The sequence below is a fragment of the Mesoplodon mirus genome, assembly GCF_964341445.2.
Source record: "Mesoplodon mirus genome assembly, chromosome: 16".
NCBI classification, from domain to species: Eukaryota; Metazoa; Chordata; class Mammalia; order Artiodactyla; family Ziphiidae; genus Mesoplodon; species Mesoplodon mirus.
In genome coordinates this window covers 73,630,788-73,643,659 of record NC_138992.1, presented here as the reverse complement: position 1 = coordinate 73,643,659, position 12,872 = coordinate 73,630,788, and the positions used below count along the sequence as shown (strand labels likewise).

The window sequence follows — 12,872 nt, the reverse complement described above, 5'->3', positions numbered from 1 at the left end:
ATTTTCTGCATGATTCTATATAGCTGAACTGTACCCTGCTTGATCTTTAATCACTGTTTTCTTTAGTTTAATAGTTGGGCACCATTATATGAATACGCACTTTCTTCTGTTGACTTTGTGGGTAGATGTTCTCAGGTTTCTCTGAGTCTAATGGAAGATAAAAGATATTCTTTTCTCTACTTTCATGAAGTTGCCTGACTTTGGCTTCATCCTTCCATAGATTAGGATATCGGACTCCACTTCTAAGGTTTTTATACTGGAAGATGCTAAAAAAAAAAAAAAAAAAAAAGCACAGACGTATAGATAATTGAGAAGATGGCCAAATCCTCTGACCTGGGCTGAGAACAAACACCCTTCTTCAAACCCCTTAGTTGTTTGATGCCCCTGTGAGCAATTCCATTGAGTCCTATGACATATATTGCAGAGATAGCATTAAAACCATACTTGTAACATCATACCTATATTTCCATTATCATCATATTATACCCTTATTATAGGAAGTGTTCTCTTTTTTACTTAGATACTTGAATTACACTGGAAACATAAGAAATATGTCTGATAAAATATACCCTATATAGAGTAAAAGGCAGAGGTTTCTCTAATTTCTAGAAAAATAGAAATAGAAGTCACCTCTATGAAATCAAAGAAAAACACTCTGTTGCCCCATAAAACCACATTCTATGAAACAAGGTCAGCTAAATAAATGGTTGGAGGCATAAAAATCTAAACTTCTCAGATGGATGATCTGGAAATCATTCTGTTCTCTCTCTTTACCCAGATCCCTTTTCCCCTTCCAACTCTGTTCCCCCTAGCTCTGGGGCAAACCTAACATTTATGGGTCCAAATATCGATAGTCCCTGGGAAGTATGGTGGTAGCTGGCCCCAAACCCATAGAATGTACAATGTCAAGAGTGAACTCTAATGTAAACTCTGGACTGCAGGTGATAACGAGGTGTCAGTGTAGGTTCATCAACTATAAGAAATGTACCACCCTGGTGAGGGATGTCGATAATAGGGGAAGTTGTGCATGTGTGGAGGCAGGGTATAAATGGGAAATCTCTCTACCTTCTGCTTCATTTTGCTATGAACCTAAAGCAGCTCTAAAAAATAAAATCTATTTAAAGAAAATGAGACCAAGGCCCTAGGTCCTGGCCCTGATGTGAACTGTTGTAGAATGTCAACAGGTTAACACTTGGGGTTCTCTCTCCTAACATCTTTCGTGGAATTGGCTAACCACCTATTTCGGAAAGGCAAGGAACAGAATGCCTCTTAGAATGCTGAGAATAAATGTTTAACAAAATTATTCTTTTTCAGGGAGTTACTCTTGTCTTTCTATTTGATTGAATGTTCCTTAAGGGCGCGGACCACACCTTATACTTAGAATATGTATATTAGACTTATGCATCTCAACGGAATCTGTTCCGCAGGAATTTGTGTTGGTACAAGGTAGTTATTATCTTGGTTAGAGTTCCAGATGTCCAGAAAATCTGTATCCCTTGAATTGAAATAAATAAATGGCCAGATGCCTGGGGAGGGAGTAAGAGGAGGACTCGGGGTGCGCGCAGACTTGTGCCTGAGGTGGCAGGAATAAGATGGTAGCGTTCCCACGTCACATGCTTCTCAGAGTCGAAAGAGGGCGCAGCTGCAGCCATTCCACCTACTGTAAAGATCACTGAACTTCAAGTCAAAGGGCTTAGGTCAAAGATGTTTGCAGAATGGAAACAGACTGTAATCCCATGGAGTTGAGCAGTGTGTCAGGATTTGAAGAAGATGCAGGCTTAATGGCTTTGAAGGATCTGATATGAAAGACATGAGGCTGGAAGCTGAAGCAGTCGTAAGTGATGTTCTCTTTGCAGTTAACACCATGTTTGTCTCAAAAACCCTGTGCTGTGCAGACGATGTGGCCTATATCAATGTGGAAACAAGAGAAAGGAATAGATACTGCCTGGAACTCAATGAAGCAGGGCTCAGGGTGGTAGGTTGTGCTTTTGACCCGGTGGATGATCATTTATAGACTCTCTACCATGAAACAGTCTACTCCTTGCTGGATGCGCTCAGCCCTGTCTACCAGGAAGCAGTTGGAAATGCACTCCTTCAAAAACTTGAAATTGAAAAGGGATGGACAGTCATGACTAAGGTTTTTCCTGTTCGAGGGGCTGTCAATGGTAAACATGTTGACATAAAGCTTGAAATTCTTGCAGATGGTCATAGTAGAAAATGCATCTTTGATTTTTTTTTTTTTTTTTTTTTTGCGGTATGCAGGCCTCTCACTCTTGTGGCCTCTCCCGTTGCGGAGCACAGGCTCCGGACGCGCAGGCTCAGTGGCCATGGCTCACGGGCCCAGCTGCTCCACGGCACGTGGGATCTTCCCGGACCGGGGCACGAACCCCCATCCCCTGCATCGGCAGGCGGATCCTCAACCGCTGCGCCACCAGGGAAGCCCGTATCTTTGATTTTGTGTCTTTATCATTTTTTGCTTCACATTTAGGTTTTTGATTGAGAACTTTATTGACTAACGAATTGTGTTTCTCAGTTTCTGATTCGTTAAGGAAATCCTGAGGCCATTGCTGTGATGCCATCATTAAGACATTCAAATTTCTTCATATAGTATCTCTGGCATTCTGAAAACCTAATCAGTATTTCATTCTCTTATCACAGGACTTTGATGCTGCCAGCACTTTCTTTCACAGGAAATTCTAGATTTGCATGGTCATATAGGAAATAAACTAACTTCAAACTTTGATTCAGCTTGCTAAATCAGGGGTTTACTGCCAGCTTGGACTAACTTTGTAGTAATTATTTTGCTACTAGCCTTACTGGAAACAAATTATCAACTAGTTTCCCCTGCACAAATTTTGAAATTCACTGCTTCATTTAATCTATTTATATTATTAATATGGACTGATAAAAATGAATTAAGTATAGGGCTTCCCTGTTGGCACAGTGGTTGAGAGTCCGCCTGCCGATGCAGGGGACACGGGTTCGTGCCCTGGTCCGGGAAGATCCCACATGCCACGGAGCGGCTGGGCCCGTGAGCCATGGCCGCTGAGCCTGCGCATCCAGAGCCTGTGCTCTGCAACGGGAGAGGCCACAAGATTGAGAGGCCCAGGTACCGCAAAAAAAAAAAAAAAAAAAAAAAAAAAGAATTAAGTATATATTACAGAGCTAGTGTTACATGAAAAACACGTACTCAGGGAGCTTCCCTGGTGGCACAGTGGTTAAGAATCTGCCTGCCAATGCAGGGGATACGGGTTCGAGCGTCGGGGAAGATTCCATGTGCTGCGGAGCAACTAAGCCCGTGCGCCACAACTACTGTGCCCGCGTGCTGCAACTACTGAGCCTGCGTGCCTAGAGCCTGTGCTCTGCAGCAAGAGAAGCCACCGCAATGAGAAGCCCGTGCACTGCAATGAAGAGCAGCCCCCGCTCGCCGCAACTAGACAAAGCCCGCACGCAGCAACAAAGACCCAACGCAGCCAAAAATACATAAATAAATAAATAAATAAATAAATAAAAAAGAAAGAAAGAAAAACAGGTACTGAAATAGTACTGTATTCCTTGTTTGCACCAGCCAGCCAACTAAGATGACAAACCATTAGCAAATGAATGTAACAATTACTCGTTTCCAAGATATTTAAGCACATAAGCAAATACAGGAACAGGCTCCATTTTTTCCTAACAAAAAGCATATTTAATGTGTGTGATTTAAAAGAAAGAAGACTCTGATTTCCTAGAAAACAATATTTTGGCCTGTGTTGATTCTTATTATGAATGTTTGTTTACATAATGTACAGTATATATTCAGAAGGTATTTTTGCTTCAATGTTTCCTTTCTATAATGTTGTACTTTGGTATTGCCACAGCATTCCTTCCCCAACAGATGTTTTGTCTCAGTGCTAAATCTACAGAGTCATGTGAGTGCATTGTATGGGTTTGAAATCAAAGGATGAGTGAAGCATTCAGAGACTTAATATTTGAAAAAGGGAGACTCTGTATTTTATATTTTATTACAGGTACTAATATTTATAAAAATAAACTATACCATGCTGCTACATGTTTTTAAGTACATGTTGAATAATAAGGATTGGAGAGTTGTTTTTTTAATATTAGTCTAAAGCAGCAGCTATAGAAATGTTGAACTAAAATTCTACATCTGGACACACCTTCATAATTTGTCACTTGAAGACTTTTTAAAACCATTATTAAATAATAGGTACTTTTAGGCTCTGAAGATCATGTAGACCAGAGCAAGTTAAAGTTTGGTTTGGGTCACTATTCATTGTCAAAGTTTATTGGAATGCTTAAATTATGTTTGATAAATGAACATTTCAGCCTCAGCTTTATTTTCAGATGCTTAAGTGTTTGGGTAATGAAGTCTAACTTCAGGTTGAACTTTCTCATGCTTAATCTCAGGCTAAATATAAAGGATATTTGTAAAGTTTGAATAAAATTCTGTTTATTAATTTTGAGATAAGTATGAAGAAAAGTGATTGTATGTTTAAAAATTGAAAGTGTTCATTTTGTGATAAATGTTTGATTCCAAGAAAAATAAAATAAATAAATGTTACAGACAAAACAATCATAGCAGAGGAAGTTCTAGTAAATTTAAAGGGAAAATAACAAGGAAGAAAGTGAACGGACTATTCATTGAGCTTAGATATCTATAGACCAATGTACAAAGTACAGGTAATAAACACATAGAATTCAATATAATAGCTTAGGTGTCCTTGAGACTTAGAGACGATGCTTGAGTAGAATCTGGGAACACTTAATAAGGGAAAAAACAGCAGTAGATTATGTTGGTAGAACTTTTTATATTCAAACATCTTTTACATACATTATCATCACATTTCATCTTCAATAGTTCTCGGAAGAAATCAGGAAGCATTACAATTTGCATTTTAAGGATGAGGAAAGTGAAGATGAGAGGAGGAGGTTTTCAAAGGTCACAGAGCTGGGAAGTGAGTCTGTAATAACCCTGATCTGTTCCCATATAAGAATCCAGAAGGCACATCCCTGATGGAAGACCATACTTTCCAAGATAGGATTGTAGTGTCTGGCATTTGAGTAAGCCTCAGAGGAAAGCAGATACAAGTCTTATTGAGGAGGGGTATATCAAAGACCTCACTCAGGTAGACATTCAACTTAGATTCTCCCATCTTACAAGTAGAGTGGATGTGCTATCCTAATATTAGTTACATAGTTGGCAGAGATAAAATGAACCAGTACCAAGAGTTATATATCATCTAGAAGTAGCAGAATGTCTGATAAATTCTTGGTTGTCTTCTTGGTATTTATGTCCTTAATTTATGTTGAATAAATTGTGATCAGAACTATTGCTGTAATCATGATTGCAACTATCAGTTGAACTTGAAAGAAAGTGAAAATGTCACAGACATCACATTAACTGGGCAGAAATAAACTGCCTCTGGAGACAGGTATTTGAGATTGAAAGATGTTCAAAGAAGAGTCACAAGACCATATTCTAGGAGCTCTCCAAAGTTCTGGGATTAGAGTCATACAGTATACGTTCAATTAATATATTGGATTGAATGAGTTAGTGAATGACATAGAGTTTTATTGCTTGACAAAATCCTGTTCATCTAGAAGCTACTAGTTAAGGAAATGGAGGATATATCTTAATTGTCTTATCTCTATCATTTTATCATTGAAAGTATCCCTGAGTGATGCATGTTAACAAAACTTTGTGTCATTATTTTAAAAAACAATGTGATACATATTATTTTCAGATTAAGTGATATTAAATATTAATTGACATCAGTATAAAGCCTTCTTCAGAGAAACCTGACTTTCATTCCAATTTGTTTCTCATACATATCATATTAGAATGTGTTTCCTTACTTTTATGTTTGTTAATAATATGCAGTTATCCAAGAGCAAAGAAAAATTGATTCCACCAGTGATGGTCCTTAGCTGCAACTTTGCTTCACATTTCACAGTAATGATGTAAAATTGTACTTAATACTATTTTTTGCCATTGCACACATGGAAGAAGTTTAAATGCAGTGGATTTCAACCAAGTAGCTAAATATTTAGCATCACATTTTAACTTAATCCAAAGTATTAGTTCTCTATCACTACTGTATCAAATGACCACAACTGGGTGGCTTTAAACAACAGAAATCTATTCTCTGACAGATCTGGAAACCTGAGTCTGAAGTCAGTTTCCTTGAGCTAAAATGAAGGTGTCGGCAGGACCAGACGCCTCTTGCAGGCTCTGGGGAGGGTTCGTTTCTTGCCTCTTCCCACTCCCATGGGCCGTCAGGGTTCCCTGGCTTGTGGCTTCATCTTTGTGTTCTGTCTTCATGTTGCCTTCTCTGGCTGTCCTCTCCTCCATGTGCATGTCTTCTAAATATACATGTGATTGCATTTGGGACCAACCTGGATAGTCCAGGACAATCTCCTCTCAACACCCTTGATTTAATCACATCTTTTGCCACGTCCTTAAGGACATGAACTGTGTCTTGCTCCCGTTGGTTTCTCTTGGGTGGGCCCAGCACAGGGCCTGGCCCACAGTAAATAATAAATGCTATTTTTTATTGAATCGAGTCCATCTGTACTGTGGGAGAAACATATGATGGGATCCTTTCTTATTGCTCATATATTCTATTTTGACTGATTCTTTGGGCAATGCTAGACTTGGCCTGGATATTTCCTCTTAATCTGAATACATTTGAAAGGTAGAAGAATATGCCATACCAAAAGTAATTATTTAGGACTGAATAGTTTACTCATTTCAATTCTTTTATCCATTGTTGTCTACTCTTCACATGGATTGCCCCAGCTACTTGCAATATAGTGGCTTTTTCCAAAAAAGACACACACAGTGTGTGTGTGTGTGTGTGTGTGTGTGTATACGGTGTGTGTACATGTGGTACGTGTGTTTGTGTGTGCATAAGAGGCATAGCAAATACATATAGGTTTATAAAATCTTGAATTACATTTCCATTTCTTTCCAATGTGAAGAAACACCAGGATGAACAGGCTCTGGAAGCTGAGGTCTATTAATCATGTTTGACAGACAGGAAGGACGTGACACTTCCCATGTGAGTTCTTTGAATTGTATTAATTACAGAGTCATTACTACACTCCAGCATGGTGCTCCTGTGCTCTGCTGTCTGTTATCCACAACACAAATTCAAGTGTAGCCCCATCAGATGTTTTCTGAACACCATCTAATTAGACCCGCGACATGGTAGCATGTAGGGAAGTTAATCAATGGGAAGAGTTCAAGGATAAATTACTTTTGTCTAAAGAATATTAATATTGTCTACCTGGCTAGAAACATAACTGTGATGGTAGAGATATAATAAATCAATGATAAAAGTCATCATTGCCTTAGATCTTTTAAAATGAACTCAGTATGTTTGTTATTTGTTAAGTTTGTGAGTAGAATGGAAAAACAGGCTGAGAGGAGAAACAGAGTAAACACAGATTTGGGGCTGATTTCAGTAGACTGATTTTCTTTTGTAAATGTTTTAAATGTACAGAAACATTAATCAATTATGGCCAAACATCTTGATAAATTTTCACAAACAGAAAACACCCATCCAATTAGCAACCATATCAAGAAACTGAACATAACCACATCCCAGAATCCTACCCTCAGCCCCTTTCTAGCCACTAATCCCACCCACCATATACACTATCTTGACTTCTAACCTCATAAATTTATCTTGAGGCTGGCATTATTTTGGGGGTGGATAAATGCAGGTAAAACAAAAATAGAAAATAAGTATTCAGAGAGCTTAGGATTTACTATCCCCTAAAGAGCAAAAATAATTTGTGAATTGTGAGTTGGTTTTGGTTTTGATAAAGTGGGAAGACTAGAAGGAATTGGCCGAGAAGAAAAGAGATCTATGTAAGGGCAGCATAAAATGATTATCTTTAGAGGATGGATTTAAAAGTTTATATTTTGGTTAGTTTGAAGGTCATTTCATAAGTACATATGTGAACCTCTTGATAAACCATAAATATTTCAAATGTGAAGGTGGCTAGAAACTGTTCATGGTGGGTCTTCCAAAAATTGGATGGTGCTGATATTTTCTTTGAATAACAGAGAAGTATGTTAAATAAGTCCAGGGAGAAAACATTTAGGGGAAGACTGACCAAGTATATTATTTGAATGCCAATAGCAGTTGACCTATGGAGGTGGATAGCATCTATTCTCAAAGCATCTGAGCAGAGTGAGCCCTGGGACCCTGGGTGGGGACTGGAAGGTGAGCCAGTGCGGACTTAACACAGGAGAGAAAGAAGAAGTTTCAGAGAGAGGAAAGTGAATCATGCAACTCTGCATCTTGGAATTAGAGGTTTAATTATTTTGAGAAGTAAGCAGTGATAAATAGTAAAAAGTTCAGATAGGAGAGATTCAAAAACTCCTCGCCAGATAGTTTCTATGGAAATGGAGTGGTAGGAGTGAGGTGTATACCCTCATAGCACATGCATGGGGAACACCTGAACTTGACTAATAAGCATAAAGTTATATGAAGCAACTTAAGTGGGTGCAATATTGCGTGTGTTTGTGTCCTTTTCTTATTCACATACTGATATCCCATTGTTCCTTTTCCTTTAGAGAATATATTCAGTACAACATGATGCTTTGATATACATATACACTGTGGAATAATTACCAAGATCAAGATAATTAACACATCTATCACCTCATATAACAATGCTTTTTTTTTTCATGATGAGAATAGTTAAAGCCTACTCTCAGCAACTTTCAAGTATTCAATACCCTATTATTAACCACAGTCACCATGCTGTACATTAGATCCTCAGAGCTTATACATTTTATAACTGAAAATTGTTGCATACATCACCCGACACTCATGACTTTTAAAGAGATAACTAGCAGCAATATAATTATACAATTAAATAGCAACACCTAGATTATTTTTGGTAACTAAATGCTCATTTGAAGCATTCTTACATTTATCTTTATATAGTTTATTTAATATGTGTTATATAAGAGCAGTGTCAGTCAACGCAGTTCTTGAAAGTACAATACACAACTCATTGAAACCACCCCTGTGGTACAAAAGAAATATATCTAAGACGGTTTAGCAAAAGACTCAGTGTTGTCTGATGACTCTGCTTCCTGGGCCTCTGCATCTGGGTAATAAACTTGTTCAGACCTCTCCTCTCCTTAACTCCAGCTGGTGTTTTATTCTGCATCACCAGGGAAGAAAATTAGTGGGGAGAAATACAAGAAGCATGGTGCATGCTGCTCACCACAGAAAGCCTGCAAAGTCCACAATCAATAATACGCCAGTCTGTTTTTAACTGATTGTGTTAAAAGCTCCATAAATGTATATGGCTTTTCCTGGCTGCTGTCTGAGCTATATGGGATGACGGCAGTTGGTTATCAGTGGGATATCAATGTGTCTACATATCCAAAAGAAGGTTATGAGGCCAGACACACTCCCATATGCAGGCTTGCATCTGTGTGTGGTGTGCTCCTTAGAATTAGCAGGAACATGAAACTCATTTAGGCACAAAGAAGAAAAGACCTGGCATAACATGGGTCCATGTCTCAGGATTTGCAATTCTACATCTGAAAATATTACCTTAGCTGTTGACATTTATCAACAAGTGACAAGTTCAGACAATCCAATATCAAAGTGCATTGGCCTGACTGAAGGTAATGTTGAGCCTGTGAGGATGGACTGGAACCTGGGTTGGTCTCTCAACACCTTTGACTTCCGTATTGTAGATTTCCTGCTGGAGAAGATGGTGCTCTTTCTTTTTTTCTTTTTTTTTTTTTTTTTTTTTGCGGTACGCGGGCCTCTCACTGCTGTGGCCTCTCCCGTTGTGGAGCACAGGCTCCGGACGCGCAGGCCCAGAGGCCATGGCTCACAGGCCCAGCTGCTCCGCGGCATGTGGGATCTTCCCGGACCAGGGCACGAACCCGTGTCCCCTGCATCGGCAGGCGGACTCTCAACCAGTGCGCCACCAGGGAAGCCCATGGTGCTCTTTCTTACAGAAATAAATCAGGTACCTGGACTAGGACTTGGAGAAGCTGAGGGAGGCCCCAGGGCCAGGTGGAGATAGTGCACACCCGGATGCTGCCATTCCAATGAGGTGAAAGCATGTGAGCAGCAAAAGCACCTGGTGCACGTGGCTGCTGCTTCCCCTCCATCTTCCAACTCACGCACACAGTGTCTCTCTTATTCCACACTAATGGGGAAGATACTGGGAAGGGAATTCTGGAAAAGAACGTTTAGCTGAGTTGACGTATTGCAAAGCCACCACGGTCCACCCCTTGTCAACCTGACACCCTTATACTGTCTTTAACCACACTTAAAATCCAAATAGTAAAGTCATACTTCCACCTAACCTACTACAACTGTCTCATGTACAATAGAGAAAATGCTGCCTGTCCCCCTCAGGAGAGGATACAGTGTCCCTTTGGGTGATGCTCATTCTTCTAAGTCACCCTCTTTGATGTCCAGTAATACTGAGATATAAAGTCTAACTACTTTTAATACAACTTATCATTGGTAGTAGGGAAATAGGAGAGGAGATGAAAAAATTTTGTTAATATCTACAAGCCAATTAATGTTAAAATAAGAAAATGCTTGTAACTGTTAACATTCTCATTTCGGCACCTGGTCATGTGGTTATAGCTGGTACTTACAATGGCCTTCTTCGGCTACCCAATCTATACCTCCTTTGTTTTTAGCAAGCTCTGGTTTCATGCCTGTGGGGTAACTCAGAACTTCTTCCTAATGTGTCTGGACCATTAATAGTCCTTCCAGTATTGGACTGATGTAGCTTTTAAAGGACTTAAGTCATAGGATATGGGAATATTAAAGGTACCCTGGGGGAATATCCTATATTTGTCAGAGCAGTAGCTGCATACCAGGTGCCAGAGGTGGTGTTGACTTGCTTCAGTGTGGGAATCACATTTGGAAAAGCATCTGAAATTAGAGTCATTAGCTGATTAAGTTTATGGTAATCACTACCATTTATTCAGTTTCATCTTCCCAGGCCCAGTAGGTGAGCTGAATGGTAAGAATCATTACTCTTGTATTTTGAAGTCCTTGATGGTGGCACTAATCTCTGCAATCCTTTTTAGAATGTGGTATCACTTTTGGTTTATTTAGGTAGGTAGAGTCAGTTCCAGGGGCTTCTAAGTAGTCCTTTCTACCATAATCACCCACACCCACAGGCAAGGAATTTGGGAGGGGTTTAGCTAGGCAGTTGTTGCCCAGAATCTCTCATGAGGTAATAAAGATGCTGGCCAGGGCTTCAGCCATCTGAAGGCTTGACTGGAGTTGCAGGATCTACTGTCATCATAATAGTGTGATAACGGTGAAAAGATCAACATAGATTAATTAAATGGAGTTCAGAAATAGACCTACACGTATATGATCGAATGATTTTTGACAAATTTGCCAATTCAGTTCAATGGGAAAAATAAATAGTACTGGAACAGCTGTATATCCATATGAAAGAAAAATGAATATCTATCCTTACCTTATCCCACACTCCAAAATCAACTCAAAATGCCTTGTAGACCTACGTGGAAAAGCTAAAACTATAAAACTCGAAGAAATCATAATAATGTTTGAAACCTGATAGGTGAGTATTTCTTAGGATACACAAAGCATGAGCCCCTAAAGAAAAATTGACAAACTTGATCTTATCAAAATCAAGAACACTTTTAAGAAAAGGAAAAAGCAAGACACAGGACGAGAGAAAATACTCACATACATGTATCTAACAAAGAACTTGCCTCTAAAATATATACAAAACTGGTAAAACTCAAGAAGTTCAGCAACCTTCTAAGAAGTATAAAAATATTTGAACATACCTTTTACAGAAGATGAGAGCTAATGAAAAAATTTGAGCATATTGCTTATCAGGGAAATATAAATGAGATACCACTACATACACGTTAGAATTGATAAAAACCAAAACAGTGACGGCACCAAATGTTAGTGATGATGCGGTACAACTGCGACTCTTGGACACTGGTGGGAATGAAAAAAGGCTGCACTCTGAAAATAATTTGGCACTTTCATAGAAAGTTAAACATAGGCCTATGAAGTGACCCAGGCTTTTCTTGTATTTACTATGTATTTTCTCAAGAGAAATAAGAATATAGGTCCACACAAAGACTTGCATACAAATGTTTCTCGCAGCTTTCTTAATCTAATATCCCCAAACTGGAAACAATCTGAAAGCCCATCAGCAGGTGACTGGATAAACAAAGGTGGTATATCCATACAATAGAATATGAATCAGCAATAAGGAGAAATAAATTACATTGAGAAATCTTGAAATCTTTATGCTGAGTGAAAGCAGCAGATACAAAATAGAACATACTGTATGATTCCACTTATATAAAATTCTAGAAAATGAAAACTAATTTACAGTGACAAAAAGCAGAAAAGTGGTGGCCTAGTGCCAGGGACTAAGGGAGGGCCAGACTGCAAAGGAGCAGGAGGTAAGGCTTGGGGTGACGGAAATGTTCTGTGTCTGATTTTGGCAGTGGTCTTGTGATGTACGCATTTCTCAAAACTCGTGTGTTTATTGTATATAAATTTTACCTCAATAAAGTTGATATAAAAAAGGGATTAATAAAAAGGAATCCATTCCCACATGTTTACCAAAATCCTGTGAATTCCTAAAGATGCCATGCTCATTGTCACCACCTTAGAATTCACTGTGTACCTGAAATTTGGTACCTCATAGACCTCAGCTGTCCTGTGCCCCAGAGGGAAAAGCATCAATGTAACGAGCATACTGTATTATCTCTCTGTCCATCACACTCTGAAGTGGACTTTAAACTGTCACGTTTAGTTGAAGCTTTTCATTATGTGGAATTTGTTTTTCTTCCATATTTC

At 39.0% G+C, this 12,872-nt stretch overlaps 1 pseudogene across 1 annotated transcript; it reads left to right on the top strand.

The window, feature by feature from the left end:
* Window positions 1-1,715: 1,715 nt before the first annotated feature.
* Window positions 1,716-2,132, top strand: LOC309791900 (GSK3B-interacting protein-like; annotated as a pseudogene). Its single transcript has one exon. The product of its transcript is annotated as a GSK3B-interacting protein-like (transcript).
* The last annotated feature ends 10,740 nt before the right edge of the window (window positions 2,133-12,872 follow it).